The sequence below is a fragment of the Lissotriton helveticus genome, chromosome 5_1 (assembly GCF_964261635.1).
Source record: "Lissotriton helveticus chromosome 5_1, aLisHel1.1, whole genome shotgun sequence".
NCBI classification, from domain to species: domain Eukaryota; kingdom Metazoa; phylum Chordata; class Amphibia; order Caudata; family Salamandridae; genus Lissotriton; species Lissotriton helveticus.
In genome coordinates this window covers 2042674543-2042684250 of record NC_136065.1, presented here as the reverse complement: position 1 = coordinate 2042684250, position 9708 = coordinate 2042674543, and the positions used below count along the sequence as shown (strand labels likewise).

The 9708-nt window shown below is 49.4% G+C and overlaps 1 protein-coding gene across 11 annotated transcripts in view; it reads left to right on the top strand.

Annotated features, from left to right (window-relative positions):
• The first annotated feature begins 478 nt into the window (after window positions 1-478).
• Window positions 479-9708, top strand: part of TNXB (tenascin XB) — a 775055-nt gene continuing 765825 nt past the window's right edge. For 10 of the 11 annotated variants that reach the window (XM_078645877.1, XM_078645868.1, XM_078645870.1 and 7 more), the window contains exon 1: window positions 479-893. The gene's annotated coding sequence lies outside the window, so the exon portion shown is untranslated. The remainder of the gene's footprint in view (window positions 894-9708) is intronic. The other variant, XM_078645878.1, reaches the window with a different exon arrangement.

The following is a 9708-nucleotide window of genomic DNA, read 5'->3' as shown; positions in this document are numbered from 1 at the left end:
ACTGCAGACATAACTACCTAACTCCGTGAACATAGTGATGGTTTGAACATTCTTCGTCTCTATCTTCTGTACAACAAGGTAAGAAAGAGTGGAATGTTGACAAAAGCATACAAAAGCATACAAAAAGTGAATACAATTTCCTCTAAACGTCCTTTGGGCTTCTCCATCCTGATCTCGAAACTGTCCTTGCCTTTTCTCTTACAGTGCCACTACTGGAGGACGGGTGACCCAGCCCCCCAAACATATCCTCACTCACAAGTGCGACCCAAGTAACACCCAAAGGAGCCTCCCGCCCCACTTTGGGACAGTGCGCCAAGCCTGTCGCCGCGCTCTTCCGGTCCTCTTTTTCCATCACTGTGACATGTCGCAGAACAGAGGGCCAGGGAATGACTTAGGAAGTGTGTGGAGATAGTGCATCGACAACTGTAAAAACAACTCCAGAGCTGGGCTATCGCCAGCGGCTGGGATCGTTCGGGCCAATTTCCTCCCACCGTCTCTGCGCCCTGCACCAAGTGAGACAATTCTGCCATTTCTCCGTGTTTCTGGGTCGGCGGGGCGGGGGGAAGAGGAATGCGCTCCGTAGGTGCGGAGGCTTTGTCAGCGGTGACATCACCGATGACATCATGACTTGGATGCTACCTCGGGCTCTCGTGCCCCTCTCCCTCTCTCCTTTCCATCCTTAGCGCTCTCCCGCGCGCTCCCCGGCTAGAGCAGGGGTGCACGTGCCCCGGTAGGACGCAGCGCACGCTCTCTTCTCGCGCGCCTAATTTGTAATTTCGGAGTTGGAGGCTGGAAGTGCGACAGTCGAAGTCCGACAGCGGGAGCAGGGGTCGGCGAGGCGGCTGTCAGAGAGAGGGGCGCTGCCTTCGCTGGGCAGGAGGCTTCCAAGGCAGGTAAGGGCTCGCGCCATCATCCCACCTGTCTACCGTCGCAGCATGCACCATGCTCTCAGTCAATCAACTATCTATCTATCAGCTGTCATTTATTGCGAGAATAGAGGCACATCTAAGAAGGGTGGTGATACTGCGAATGGGACAGATACAAGAATGGTGGTGATACTGCGAATGGGACAGTACTAGCACCTCTCAGCAGGGCTGTGATACTGTAAATGGGACAGATCTAAGAAGGGTGGTTATACTGCGAATGGGACAGATCTAAGAATGGGGGTTATACTTCGAATGGGACAGTACCAGCACCTCTCAGAAGGGCTGTGATACTGTGAATGAGACAGATCTAAGAAGGGTGGTGATACTGCGAATGGGACATATCTAAGAATGGGGGTTATACTTCGAATGGGACAGTACTAGCACCTCTCAGCAGGACGGTGATACTGAATGGGACAGATCTAAGAAGGGTGGTTATACTGCGAATGGGACAGATCTAAGAATGGGGGTTATACTTCGAATGGGACAGTACCAGCACCTCTCAGAAGGGCTGTGATACTGTGAATGAGACAGATCTAAGAAGGGTGGTGATACTGCGAATGGGACATATCTAAGAATGGGGGTTATACTTCGAATGGGACAGTACCAGCACCTCTCAGCAGGGCTGTGATACTGTGAATGGGACAGATCTAAAAAGGGTGGTGATACTGGGAATGGGACAGTACTAGCACCTCTCAGCAGGACGGTGATAATGTGAATGGGACAGTACCAGCACCTCTCAGGAGGGCTGTGATACTGTGAATGGGACAGTACCAGCACCTCTCGGCAGGGCGGTGATACTGGGACAGTACCAGCAGCTCTCAGCAGGGCTGTGATACTGTGAATGGGACAGCACCAGCACCTCTTTATTGGGCGGTGATACTGGGACAGGGATATATGACGTTACCACGCGTTCTTTTACCACGCAGACCATTACCACGCATTTTTTACAACGCAGGACCCTTTACCACGCATACCATTACAACGCTGGTATTTACAACGCAGGTACTATTACAACGCATACCATTACAACGTAAGTATAGGTAAGTAAATAATATGGTAAAATAATTTATTTATTAATAATATTTTTTAAAATTAATAAATTATTATTTTAATATTTAATATTTTAATTATTTATATTAATATTTATTTATTAATTTTTAAATATATATGTTAAAAATACCCCTGTACCCCAAAACCCAAACCCAGCCCTAAAACCTAAAAATACCCCTGAACCCCAAAACCCAAACCCAGCCCTGAACCCTAAAAATACCCCTGTACCCCAAAAACTGAAAACTGACCCTGAACCCTAAAAATACCCCTGTACCCCAAAAACTGAAAACTGACCCTGAACCCTAAAAATACCCCTGTACCCAAAAACTGAAAACTGACCCTGAACCCTAAAAATACCCCTGTACCCAAAAACTGAAAACTGACCCTAAACCCTAAAAATACCCCTTTACCCAAAAACTGAAAACTGACCCTAAACCCTAAAAATACCCATTTACCCAAAAACTGAAAACTGACCATGAACCCTAAAAATACCCATTTACCCAAAAACTGAAAACTGACCCTGAACCCTAAAAATACCCATTTACCCAAAACCCAAACCTAAAATATTTTAAATAAAATTATATACTTACCAATACTTACGTTGTAATGGTATGCGTTGTAAAGGTACCTGCGTTGTAAATACCAGCGTTGTAATGGTATGCGTGGTAAAGGGTCCTGCGTTGTAAAAGTTGCGTGGTAAAGGTAGGTCGTGGTAAAAGTTGCGTGGTAAAGGTTGTATACCCTGGGACAGTACCAGCAGCTCTCATCTGAGCAGTTAATACTGTAAATGGGACAGTATTAGCACCTCCAAGGAGGGCTGTGATACTGTGAATGGGACAGTCCCAGCACCTCCCTGCAGGGCTGTGATAGTGGGGAATGAGACAGCACCAGCACCTCTCTCGAGGGCGGTGATACTGGGACAGTACCAGCACCACTCTGCTGAGCTGTTAATACTGTAAATGGGCAGTATTAGCTCCTCCCAGCAGGGCTGTGGTACTGTGAATTGCCCAGTACCTGCACCTCTCCGCAGGGTGGGGATGCTGTGAATGGGACAGTAACAGCACTTCAATGCGGGGCTGTGATAACGTGAATGGGACAGTACCAGCACCTCCCAGCAGGGCTGTGATAACGTGAATGGGACAGTACCAGCACCTTCCAGCAGGGCTGTGATAACGTGAATGGGACAGTACCAGCACCTCTCAGCTGAGCTGTTAATACTGTAAATGGGACAGTATTAGCACCTCTCAGCAGGGTAATAATACTGTCAATGGGACAGTACCAGCACCTCTCTGCAGGGCGGTAATACTGTGAATTGGGACAGCACCAGCACCTCTCAGCAGGGTGGTGATTGCTGTCAATGGGACTTTAACAGCACTTCTCTGCGGGTCTGTGATACTTTAAATGAACAGTACTATCACCTCCCTGCGGTGCTGTGATACTTTTAATGAACAGTACTAGCACTTCTCTGATGGGCTGTGATAATTTTAATAACAGTACTAGCACCTCCCCGTGGTCTGTGATACTTTTACTGAACAGTACTAGCACCTCTCTGAGGAGCTGTGATACTTTTAATGAACAGTACTAGCACCTCTCTGATGGTCTGGGATACTTACTAGCACCCCTCTGAAGGGATGTGATACTTTTCATGAACAGTACTAGTACCTCTCTGATGGGCTGTGATACTTTTACTGAACAGTACTAGCACCTCCCTGCCGTGCTGTGATACTTTTATTGAACAGTATTAGCACTTCTGTGATGGTCTGTGATACTTTTAATGACCAGTACTAGCACCTCTGTGATGGGCTGTGATACTTTTAATGACCAGTACTAGAACCTCTGTGATGGGCTGTGATACTTTTACTGAACAGTACTAGCACCTCTGTGATGGGCTGTGATACTTTTACTGAACAGTACTAGCACCTCCCTGCGGTGCTGTGATACTTGTATTGAACAGTACTAACACCTCTCTGATGGGTTGTGATACTTTTCATGAACAGTACTAGCACCTCTGTGATGGGCTGTGATACTTTTACTGAACAGTACAAGCACCTCTCCGACTTTGCGTGATACTTTTACTGAACAGTACCAGCACCTCCCTGCAGTGCTGTGATACTTTTAATGAACAGTACAAGCACCTCTCCGACTTTGCGTGATACTTTTACTGAACAGTACCAGCACCTCCCTGCGGTGCTGTGATACTTTTATTCAACAATACTAGCACCTCTCAGATGGGTTGTGATACTTTTAATGAACAGTACTAGCACCTCTGTGATGGGCTGTGATACTTTTACTGAACAGTACTAGCACCTCCCTGCGGTGCTGTGATACTTTTACTGAACAGTACTAGCACCTCCCTGCAGTGCTGTGATACTTTTACTGAACAGTACTAGCACCTCTCTGCGGGGCTGTGATATGTGATACTTTTAATGAACAGTACTAGCACCTCTCTGATAGGTTGTGATACTTTTACTGAACTTTGCGAGCTGTGCTACTTTTACAGAACAGTACTAGCATCTCCCTGCGGGGCTGTGATACTTTTAATGAACAGTACTAGCACCTCCCTGCAGGCTGTGATGTGTGATAATTTTAATTAATAGTACCAGGACCTCCCTTCAGGGCTGTGTTACTTTAAATGAACAGTACTAGCACGTCCCTGTGAGCTGTGATACTTTTACTGAACAGTACTAGCAACTCCCTGTGGGCTGTGATACTTTTACTGAACAGTACTAGCATCTCCATGCGGGACTGTGATACTTTTACTGAACAGAACTGGCACCTCCCTGCGATGCTGTGATACTTTTAATGAACAGTACTTGCACCTCTCTGGAGGTCTGTGATATGTGATACTTTTAATGAACAGTACTAGCACCTCTCTGATGGTCTGGGATACTTTTAATGAAAAGTACTAGCACCTCCCCGCAGGGCTGTGATACTTTTACTGAACAGTACTAGCACCTCTCTAATGGGCTGTGATACTTTTAATGAACAGTACTAGCACCTCTCTGCGAGCTGTGCTACTTTTACTGACCTTTACTAGCATCTCCCTGCAGGGCTCTGATACTTTTAACGAACAGTACTAGTACCTCTCTGATGGGCTGGGATACTTACTAGCACCCCTCTGATGGGCTGTGATACTTTTAATGAACAGTACTAGCACCTCTCTGATGGGCTATGATACTTTTAATGAACAGTAGTAGCACCTCCCTGCAGGGCTGTGATACTTGTTCTGAACAATATTAGCACCTCTTTGTGGGGCTGTGATACTTTTAATAACAGTATTAGTACCTACCTGCGGGGCTTTAATACTTTTAATGAACCGTACTAGCACCTCCCTGCTGGGCTTTGATACTTTTAATGAACAGTACTAGTACCTCTCTGATGGTCTGGGATACTTTTAATGAAAAGTACTAGCACCTCCCCACAGGGCTGTGATACTTTTACTGAACAGTACTAGCATGTCCCTGCAGGGCTGTGATACTTTTACTGAACAGTACTAGCATCTCCCTGCAGGGCTGTGATACTTGTAACGAACAGTAGTAGCACCTTCTTGCCGGGTTTTGATACTTTTAATGAACAGTACTAGTACCTCTCTGATGGGCTGGGATACTTACTAGCACCCCTCTGATGGGATGTGATACTTTTAATGAACAGTACTAGCACCTCTCTGATGGGCTGTGATACTTTTAATGAACAGTACTAGCACCTCCCTGCAGGCTGTGATGTGTGATAATTTTAATTAATAGTACCAGGACCTCCCTTCAGGGCTGTGATACTTTAAATGAACAGTACTAGCACGTCCCTGTGGGCTGTGATACTTTTACTGAACAGTACTAGCAACTCCCTGTGGGCTGTGATACTTTTACTGAACAGTACTAGCACCTCCCTGCAGTGCTGTGATACTTTTACTGAACAGTACTACCTCTCTGATGGTCTGGGATACTTTTAATGAACAGTACTAGCACCTCCCTGCAGGGCTGTGATACTTGTTCTGAACAGTATTAGCACCTCTTTGTGGGGCTGTGATACTTTTAATAACAGTATTAGTACCTACCTGCGGGGCTTTGATACTTTTAATGAACCGTACAAGCACCTCCCTGCGGGCAGTGATACTTTTACTGAACAGTACTAGCACCTCTCTGATGCGCTTTGATACTTTTAATTAACAGTACTAGCCCCCCTCTGATGGGCTGTGATACTTTTAATGAACATTGCTAGCATCTCCCTGATGGGCAGTATCAGTACCTCTGAGCAGGGCAGTATCAGCACCTCTGAGCGAGGCAGTATCAGATCCCCTGAGCGGGGAAGTGTCATCACCTCTGAGCGGGACAGTATCAGTTCCTCTGAGAAAGGCAGTATCAGTACCTCTGAGCAGGGCAGCGTCAGCCCCCAGAGCAGGGCAGCATCAGCACCTCTGAGGGGGGCAGTATCAGCACCTCTGAGCAGAGCAGGATCAGCACCCCTGAGCGGGCAGTATCAGCACCTCTGTGCAGGGTAGTATCAGCACATCTGAGTGACGGGACAGTCTCAGCACGTCCCAGCAGGGTCGTGATAGAGTGAGCAGGGCAGTATCAGCACCTCTGAGCGGGGTAGTATCAGCACCTCTGAGCCTGGCAGTATCAGCACCTCTGAGCGGGGCAGTATCAGCACCTTTGAACGGGGTAGTATCAGCACCTCTAAGCAGTGGGGCAGAATCAGTACGTCTCAGCAGGGTTGTGATAGAGAGAGAAGGATAGTATCAGCACCTCTGAAAAGGGCAGTATCAGCACCCCTGAGTGGGGCAGAATCAGCACCTCTGAGGGAGGCAGTATCAGCACCTCTGAGCGGGGCAGTATCCAGACTTCTGAGGGGGGCAATTATCAGCACCTCTGACCGGGGCAGTATCAGCACCCCTGAGTGGGTAGTATCAGCACCTCTGAGCGGGGTAGTATCTGCACCTCTGGGCAGGGCAGTATCAGTACTTCTCATCAGGGTTGTAATAGAGTGAGCAGGGCAGTATCAGCTCCTCTGAGCGGGTCAGTATCAGCACCCCTGAGTGGGGCAGTACCAGCACCCCTGAGCTGGGCAGTGTCAGCACCCCTGAGCGGGGCAATATCAGCTCCTTTGAGCGGGGCAGAGTCAGCACCTCTGAGCGGGTCAATATCAGCACCTCTGAGATGGGCAGTATCAGCACCCCTGAGCGGGGCAGTATCAGCACCCATGAGCTGGGCAGTATCAGCCCCTCTGAGCAGGGCAGTATCAGCATCCCTGAGCGGGGTCGTATCAGCACCTCTGAGCGGGGCAGTATCAGCACTCATGAGTGGGGTATAATCAGCACCTCTGAGCGGGGCAGTATCAGCATCCCCTGAGCGGGGTAGTATCAGCACCTCTGAGCGGGGCAGTATCAGCACCCCTGAGCGCGGCAGTATCAGCACCCCTGAGCTGGGCAGTATCAGCCCCTCTGAGGAGGGCAGTATCAGCACCCCTGAGCGGGGTCGTATCAGCACCTCTGAGCGGGGCAGAGTCAGCACCTCTGAGCGGGGCAATATCAGCACCTTTGAGCGGGGCAGTATCAGCACCCCTGACCGGGGCAGTATCAGCACCCCTGAGCTGGGCAGTATCAGCCCCTCTGAGCAGGGCAGTATCAGCAACCCTGAGCGGGGTTGTATCAGCACCTCTGAGCGGGGCAGTATCAGCACCTCTGAGTGGAGCAGTATCAGCATTCCTGAGCGGGGCAGTATCAGCAACCCTGAGCGGGGCAGTATCAGCACCCCTGAGCTGGGCAGTATCAGCCCCTCTGAGCAGGGCAGTATCAGCACCCCTGAGCGGGGTCGTATCAGCACCTCTGAGTGGGGCAGTATCAGCACCCCTGAGCGGGGCAGTATCAGCACCTCTGAGTGGGGTAGTATCAGCACCCCTGAGCTGGGCAGTATCAGCCCCTCTGAGCAGGGCAGTATCAGCACCCCTGAGCGGGGTCGTATCAGCACCTCTGAGCGGGGCAGTATCAGCACCTCTGAGCGGGGCAGTATCAGCACCCCTGAGCGGGGTAGTATCAGCACCTCTGAGCGGGGCAGTATCAGCACCCCTGAGTGGGGTAGTATCAGCAACCCTGAGCGGGGCAGTATCAGCACCTCTGAGCGGGGTAGTATCAGCACCTCTGAGCGGGGCAGTATCAGCACCCCTGAGTGGGGTAGTATCAGCAACCCTGAGCGGGGCAGTATCAGCACCTCTGAGCGGGGTAGTATCAGCACCCCTGAGCGGGGCAGTATCAGCACCCCTGAGCGGGGCAGTATCCGCACCTCTGAGCGGGGCAGTATCAGCACCTCTGAGCGGGGCAGTATCAGCACTCCTGAGTGGGGTAGTATCAGCACCTCTGAGCGGGGCAGTATCAGCACCTCTGAGCAGGGCAGTATCAGCACCCCTCAGCGGGGTCGTATCAGCACCTCTGAGCGGGGCAGTATCAGCACTCCTGAGTGGGGCAGTATCAGCACCCCTGAGCGGGGCAGTATCAGCACCTCTGAGCAGGGCAGTATCAGCACCCCTGAGCTGGGTCGTATCAGCACCTCTGAGCGGGGCAGTATCAGCACCCCTGAGCGGGGCAGTATCAGCACCCCTGAGCCGGGCAGTATCAGCACCCCTGATGGGGTAGTATCAGCACCTCTGAGCGGGGCAGTATCAGCACCTCTGAGCGGGGCAGTATCAGCACCTCTGAGCAGGGCAGTATCAGCACTCCTGAGTACACACTTTTAGAGGGATGGTGACCACTTCTCAGCAGATCTGTTATGCTTTGGATATGACAGTCCCAGCATTTCTCGGCACGAGTGTTCTGTGTTTAATGAGGCTGTACTGTAGCTTTCAGCAGGACGCTGTTTTTTTATTGGGATAGAACTTGATGCACTGGTTCTGGTGCTGCACTGATAATGGTACTGTGAGTGTGCACACACTTCTAATCAGGGTGGATGCTTCTCAGCAGAGTCGCTTCTCCTTTCATCGGCAGTACCTGCCCTTTTCAGCAGGGTGGCGTCCTTTTAAGTGTACAGTATCTGAATGTATGGATGATGGGGTTGTGCAAGCTCCCGAATCATGGCTGCACCCCTTTAGATTGGATGGTGCGAGCCCCTTTCAGTAGAGTTGAAAGGGACGGCGTCAACACTTCTCAGCAGGGCTGCTATGCTTTTAAGGACAGAACCACCATTTTTCACCAGACCCATTTAACATTTAATGGGATTTTGCCAGCACTTGTCTGCAGGGTTGTTTTACTTTTTTATAGGACATTTCCAGGACTTCTCAGCAAGCCTACTGAAGTTTTAAAGGGACAGTACAGTCAATTGTCAGTGGTTGTTTATTTATTTATTTTAAAGTTTTATAGAGCGCAAACTTGACCCGTGAGGGTATCAGAGCGCTTTACAGGTTCAAAGAGTAATACAGAAAGATCGGTTGACAAATGATAGCAATAAATCGGGGGGATATGCAGAAACAAGGGTCATATGGTAGGCAGGGAGTCAAAGGGGTATGTGCAAGGAGGGAGGGGGTGAAAAGGTACATAGGAACATTTTACAGAATATATGGTCATACATTAGGGAGGAAAGTGCATGGGTGCTTTACATTACGAGGCTGGCAAAAAAAAAAGAAAAAAAAGAGAACTATAACACGGTGATCTTTACAGAGTAAAGGATCATACAATAAAATAGGGTATCACAAAGGTAATAAGTCTCTCGGTGCTTGTGGAGCGGGTTAGCCAAGGAATTTAGCCGTG